Consider the following 7,071-nt stretch of genomic DNA (forward strand, 5'->3'; position numbering starts at 1 on the left):
TTGCAGACAGAGTAGTCAGTGTTCAAAATGAAATTTTGTTCTATAGGGACGTCCACCCGGATGTCCGCCCGAACGTTCGCCTGGACGTCCACCCAGTGTATTTTCAACCTTCTTTGCTTTGGTCGTTTCTGCTGCTACTGCTTGTTGCTGCTGTTTGTTGTTGTTATGTGACTTCTTTAACACTTGTTTAAGCTTCTTTTTGGCCTTCAAAAACATAGTTAAATACTAAGAGAATCATAGATTATAATGATTTAATCAAACAAGTTTTCAATTATAATCCATCAAAACAAAATCAAAACAATGAGTCGCTGCTGCTACTTGTTGTTGTGTTTTACTGCTTAGTTCTTACTTTGTTTGAGCTGAAATTTTGGCCTATAATAAACATAAATAAGACAAAATGAGGATGAATTATGATGTTGAATTAATTATAAGATTTCAAAAAATTTAACTCTTCAATTAAATCAAAACGAAATCATCAAAATCAATATATCTAGCACTCTCCTTCTCCACATAAAATTCCAAAAAGAAATCATCCTTGTAACAACCCCGAATTGTGATTAGTCAATAAACCATGATTAAGAATACCGAATAAGTAATTAAGAGGAAATTCTGAGTTAATTGCATATATATTGTGTTATTTGTGTTTATATTTGTCTGACGCAGGAATATCTGTCTGAATTTCTGATTCAATATGCGAATTGAAGGCCTTATCGGCATTCGAACACAAAATTGACTAAGTCTATGTGTTAGTTAAAATTTTTAGAATTTTATGGTGAGTTTGATTAGAATTCGATTCGCAATCAAATAATTAGAATAAAATGATTAGATTTGATTAGATTTAATTAGATATAAGTAAGGTTTATTAGAATTAATCCAACTTAATTAGACCTATAAATAGACCTCTTAAGTTGAGACAAACATTTTCTTCTCATCATTCTTGGTTTAAAAAATGTGTGAAGGGAGAGAGTGAGTCAGAAAGGTTTGGAATTTGGCATTCTAGCTTTGTAATTGAAGGTTTGGCTTGTAGGAGCTCAATAATTTGTTGATTAAAACTCAATTGAAAACCTTAGGTGAGTAATTGACTCCTAATCTTTGTATCTAAGTCATTAATGTAGAGAATTTAAGAAGACTTTGTGATCCTTAGGTGAGTAATTGACTCCTAATCTTTGTATCTAAGTCATTAATGTAGAGAATTTAAGAAGACTTTGTGATCAAGTATACTAATTGAACTAAAAATGAAGGAATTTAAGTTATACCATCCATGAATGCATGCATATTTCCTTACATTTTGAACTTAATTTCAAGAATTCTCACATGCATATAGTCATTCCAGCTTGGTTTTGGAAATTCATCAAGTTTCATACCATTTTACTTCAAGAGATCATGTTTTGAAAATTGAGATCTTGAATCAATACATGCATGTTATATACATACAAAGTTACAACTTAATTTTGAAGAATTGGCATGCTTTTGGGGCTTGATTTTGTGAATTGAGCTTTATTCCATGTTTTTCCATAAGTTTCAACATGTTTTTTACTGTCACGACCCCAAACCGCCTCTAATAGTTTGGGCGCCGTAATGGCCAGTAATCCGAGATTACCGAAAGCCAACTTTCAAAATTCACACACAATCAGAGTATAAATATATGGGGCTAACAAGTACGGAAGTGATTTATACAAATAGATTAGTCCATAAGAGCTGTGCATAAGCTAAATGAAATAACAATCATCTGCATATGGGTTACAACTTAATTACAAATGAAGCAAAGTACAAATTACATCTTAAATTTTAACAAAGGGCTTCACAAGCCGGCACAAACAAAATGTACGAACTACAGGTCAAGGAACGAAGTCTGCCAGATTGCCGACATCCCCGTTGCCGACATAACATACATACGAAACATACATCTTGATCAAAAGGCTTCTCAAGCCGATGTGTACAAAATACAGATATTGCAAGTCGAGAAGCATAATTTTCAAGACTGCCGACGTAAATACAGGTTAAGCCAACATAATCAAAATCCAAAATAAGCTCCAGAATCACATCTAGGCGTCACCGCCTTCTTGCTCATCACCTACATATATATAGAGAGGGTGAGCTTGGAAACTCAGTGAATGATATAAATAATAAAGGGGTTCGCATGAGTAATAGCCGAAGTCCTTTCAAAACAATACAAGTCAAAACTTTAGATAACAAGGGATGGACCTCGTCCATCTGACAAATCTTCAAAGCTTCAAGGGATACTTACTAGTATCACATTTTACAAATGATAACGTTCCGACAAACATATCCACACGGTAAACCGTCAGTGGCAAAACAAGACAAAACAAGAGTGACATCTCAAACAAGGGTGCTACAAAAGTTTAGAGTCCTCTAGCACAAGGGACCTATGTTACAAAGGCCCGTAGCCTTTTAACACGAGAGTGCTGCGAAAGTTTAGAGTCCTCCAGCACAAGGGACTTTCAAGACAAGATGTGCTGCGAAAGTTTAGAGTCCTCCAGCACAAGGGACTTTCAAGACAAGATGTGCTGCGAAAGTTTAGAGTCCTCCAGCACAAGGGACTTCCAAAACGAGATGTGCTGTGAAAGTTTAGAGTCCTCCAGCACAAGGGACTTTCAAACGAGATGTGCTGCAAAAGTTTAGAGTCCTCCAGCACAAGGGACTTTCCGAGAAGGTCATCAAAACAAGATCATGCTTGATATACAAAATAGGGACAATTATTCATGCTTAACAAATACTTTCAGAACAAAGCAAAGCAAAGTCTTTATCAAAACGTATAACATAGCTTTATCAAAAATACCACTCACCTAGTTCGTCAAACGTCGGGGTCAAGGCAAGTCCAAGTCCTCAAAACTCGAATCTAACAGTTCTAGCTCCAACGATCAAGCTTGGAAGTTCACTCTCTCTTGCTCAAACTTCTCTTTCTTCTTCCTAGAGTCTCTTTCTCTGAAAGGCAAGATTTGATACCAAATGATATGTTTCTCCCGACAGTCACTGACTTAATCCCTCTGCTAGGACACGTGGCATCGGCTGATTGGCTCTACCCAAAAAGGTGACTGACATGACAAGACAAGACCAAGACAAAGTGTATTCAGCAAGCTAGACGGCAAGAGCACTCCGGCATGTGATGATCTCGACTAAGGGCAAAGCTTCGGCAAGCAGGGTAACAATGACATCGGCTTGGAAGGATAACACTTGACTAAACTATGCGATACCTTGGCCTAGATGTGCCACACCTCGGTCTAGGTCATACCATTCCAAGAACAAAATCACTAATGCAAGGATCAAGGATCTAGAACGCCTAGATATTAACATCTCGGCCTAGATGATGCACATCTCGGCCAAGGCGACGCGCGCCTCGGCCTAGATGGTGACATCTCGGCCAATATGCTAGGGTGGAGATGGAGGTCAACCGAAGGAATTCCACGACAGTTCTAAGTGGAAAAGGCTTCGAAGGTGTCTAGGCTTAGGATGACCTCGGCAACACACCAGGCAAGAACAAAGTATGCAAGCAACATTCGGGCAAAACAAGACAAGATTTGCAAATGCACATACCAAAACAAGATCATTCATAATTGTATGCAAGTATGACTAAGTTGAAATGAGGGTTGTTACATTTACACTTTTGGTCCAAAAGGATGAGTTTTGATGAGTTAAAGTTAGGTTTTGAACTTGATGAACAAATCTGGAAATTCTAGAATGTGGTCGCACCGCTCAAGTAACCAAAGCTTCGTTCGAGCGTAAAATTCAAGCTCTCAAAAGTTTTGTAGAGTTTGGGGATTGGCTCGAGCGACCACTCTTTATTTTAAGTCTCGGCTCGAGCGACCAAAAGTTGGCTCGAACGTAAAATGAGAGCTCCTAATACTTTTACAGATTTTGCAGACCGTTCGAGCAACAGAAGTTCTGCTCAAGCAAACTGCCCTATTTCTGAAAATTTTGTGAAGTGTTTTCAAGTGCATTTTGGCATCCTCATTGCATCCTAGGCATTCCTAAACCATGATTAAGCTATAATAATGAGGATGGATTAGAAGCACACCAAGAAAGAAAAGTAATAAGTTAAACACCAACAGAGCGTGTGCTTTATTGTGTATCTGTTACGTATTTCTGTAGGTCACATGCCATAGTTCATCCGATTTGTCTGCTCTGTCTGTTCTGTTACTGGAGCCATCTGTGAGTAACAACTCTGTAAAGCTATGTTTGATTATAAGTAGCTTCTGACTGAAATGACATGATCTGTTTTCTGAAATGCTATTTTATGAATCATAAATGAATGTCTATTTTTCTGAAATGTATTTGTGTCATCCTTAGTTCACATGGCCCTCGCCTGAGGGTAACAATACTGTGACCAATATGCACGTGGCCCTTGCCTGGGGATAACAATATCGTGGTCTATGTTCATGTGGCCCTTACCCGAGGATAACAATACCAAGGCCTATGTTCACGTGGCCCTCACCTGCAGATAACAATACCATGGCTATTTGTGAACAAAGATATTGACCATTATAGTCGTCGGTATCGACTATGTATGTGGGTCTTTATTACCAATTTGATCTATTAGCTAATGGGTGTACCACATATAACTGTTTATGAAATCTGTATATGAATCTGTTTCTGCTATGAACTCTAATTTCTGAATCTGATTTGGACATCATTTATAAACCCTTTACTCTGTTATTATTCACTAGGCTTCAGCTCATTGTATTATTTATGTATGTTGGTGATTAGACGCGTGATGAAGCCGAGAGATGATTGTTTGGATCTGTTTTGTGTCGGCCAACCACCGTGCCTCCCAAGGAGGTTCCCGAAATGCTTCAAGTGGTCAAATTTGTGAACCATGTCTAAGTCTAATGTTTTCCTTTGTTTAAGACTGAACAAGCTTTTGTATATTTTGCATTTTGGACTAAGAACCATTTTTGTTTATCTGTATATAAGATGACGTCATATACGTGACTATAAGTTTTAAATTTTTCGTCCTATATACGTCTGCACAGCTCTATGGACATTATATTTTATCTATTCGCTTCCGCTAGCCCCTTATTTTGTTATTCTGTTTTAGAGGCCTTCGGAAATCTTAGGATTGTTGGCTGGGTAAGATGCAAAACCTATAAAGAGCAAGTTTAGGTTGTGACAATCCCCCTAATTTTGTTAGGAGATCCAAGGCATTAGCCAAGGTCTCATTATCGTTAATTGGCAACAACTTGTACTTCTCCATACATAAGAATCTACATTTAAACTTCAATCGCATGTTTTCCTCGTACCTAGTGACCTTGGGTACCATAACAGCCTCCAACTCACCCAATGTTATCCCCTGTTACACATTATACAACCCCTGTGCTTTGGTGTCAAACGATACACCTTCTTGGGGATTTTGCATAATGTTTCCTCCACAATAGAACATAATGCTCATAGCTTCCTATCCACCCAAAAATTTTTTATCCACCCAAAAAAAATGCTCATAGCTTCTATTTGTAACCTTCAATTTCAAACTAACTCAATTTTTCCAAAATCACAAACAAAGCACATTGGGGAAATTGGTTTAGATTATTCAACTATTAGTATTTTGGGGAAGATAAATGATTCAAATTGTTGGAAAAGAACTATATGACATTTGATTGATAGGACAGAATGTGATTACAATGCATATATAAATTAACATAAGATATTTGAAGTGAGTGCTTGAAGTGAGTCGCATATATGAAAGCTAATGTGATGAAATCCCAAAACCACAACATAGTCATTTAGATCTTAATCTCACCACCCGAAAAAAAGAAGAAAAAAAAAAAAACCCACACATTTTTGAGGCAAAAATCCCAAAACCACAAGGGTATGGCCAAAAGAAGCGGTGTCGACCCTAGGCTAGAGGATGTTGACCCTCAAAAATAGTAGTGGAAGTGTTCGGTCTCAGGGAGCTCCGTGTCCACCCTAAGGATAGAGGGTGTCGACCCTCAAAAGTAGTAGCGAAGTGTTACTACATTGTCCTACATTGTTCTAAATTTCATTCCATTGTTTACTTAATAGAACCATTATTTTTTGTATGTAAATTTATTATAGAAAGCATCAAAATCAAAGCCCTAATTTTGAAATTGAAACTTCCCAAATCAAAAATTAAAATCCTAATTTTTGCAAAATAAACCTGAATATGGATGATGGGAAGAAGAGACGCAATGCTCCAGCGTCAGAGAGGGGTAGGGCAACGCGATGCTCCAGCGTGAGAGAGGGGTATCATATTGCGTCATTTTCGTCTTCACCTCTTCCTTTCTTCTTCTCCTTTGCCGTTGTCGTTCACCTCGTGTTCGTCTGGTGAAAGTGATAAGAGGCAAAATGGTTTAAGTTGGATCAAACTTTTATATATATATATATATATATAAAAACTAAACTAAAGTAAAGTAAAGTAAAAATCTGCTTTTATAATGTCGTATTTAAAAAATGATTTTTGTAAAACCATATTTAAAAGGGATTTTTTTTTTTTAAGGTCCCTGGTATTAGCATTTTATAGTATAAAGGACACCAAATATTTTCATAATGTCTAAGATCCCTCAAGTTAATCTAAAGAAAACTGGTCTAGAGAAAATTGGTCCAGAGAAAATTAGTCTAGAGAAAATTGGTTCAGAGAAATTCTGAGAATCCAGAGAAATTTTAAAAATTTCTCTGATTTGAGAAAGGAAGGGAAAATTAGAAAATTGATCCAGATAAAATTTCAAATACCTGCACTTACACCTATTGTGGTTCAAGGTAAAGCAATATTGTCAATCATTTCCCTTGGTCACCATCCTCCCCAATATCAGCAACAACCCACATTCTCTCTCTCTCTCTCTCTCTCTCAAGTCTCAGCTTCTCTCACCACCCTTTGTGCATCTCTCTCTCCTTTCCAAGTTCTTCAATGCCTACTAGGAATGGCAACGGGGCGGGGCGGGGCCGGGGATCACACTCCCCGTCCCCGATCCCCGATGGTCAGATTTCCCCCGTTCCCGCCCCCGATCCCCGACAGGGAACCTATCACCGCCCCCATCCCAGTCCCCTAACGGGGATCGGGTTTCCCCGACTACAAAAAATAAATAAATAAATAAATCT

At 37.8% G+C, this 7,071-nt stretch overlaps 1 long non-coding RNA gene across 1 annotated transcript; it reads right to left on the minus strand.

The window, feature by feature from the left end:
- Positions 1 to 1,659: 1,659 nt before the first annotated feature.
- LOC145801267 (uncharacterized) lies at positions 1,660 to 6,222 on the minus strand. The gene is made up of 2 exons (XR_014342467.1): positions 6,134 to 6,222; positions 1,660 to 2,074 (listed from the first exon to the last, which is right to left on the minus strand). It is a non-coding gene; the product is annotated as an uncharacterized LOC145801267 (long non-coding RNA).
- Positions 6,223 to 7,071: the final 849 nt, after the last annotated feature.

This window comes from Camellia sinensis, chromosome 10 (genome assembly GCF_055761805.1).
Source record: "Camellia sinensis isolate YWXY chromosome 10, ASM5576180v1, whole genome shotgun sequence".
NCBI classification, from domain to species: Eukaryota; Viridiplantae; Streptophyta; class Magnoliopsida; order Ericales; family Theaceae; genus Camellia; species Camellia sinensis.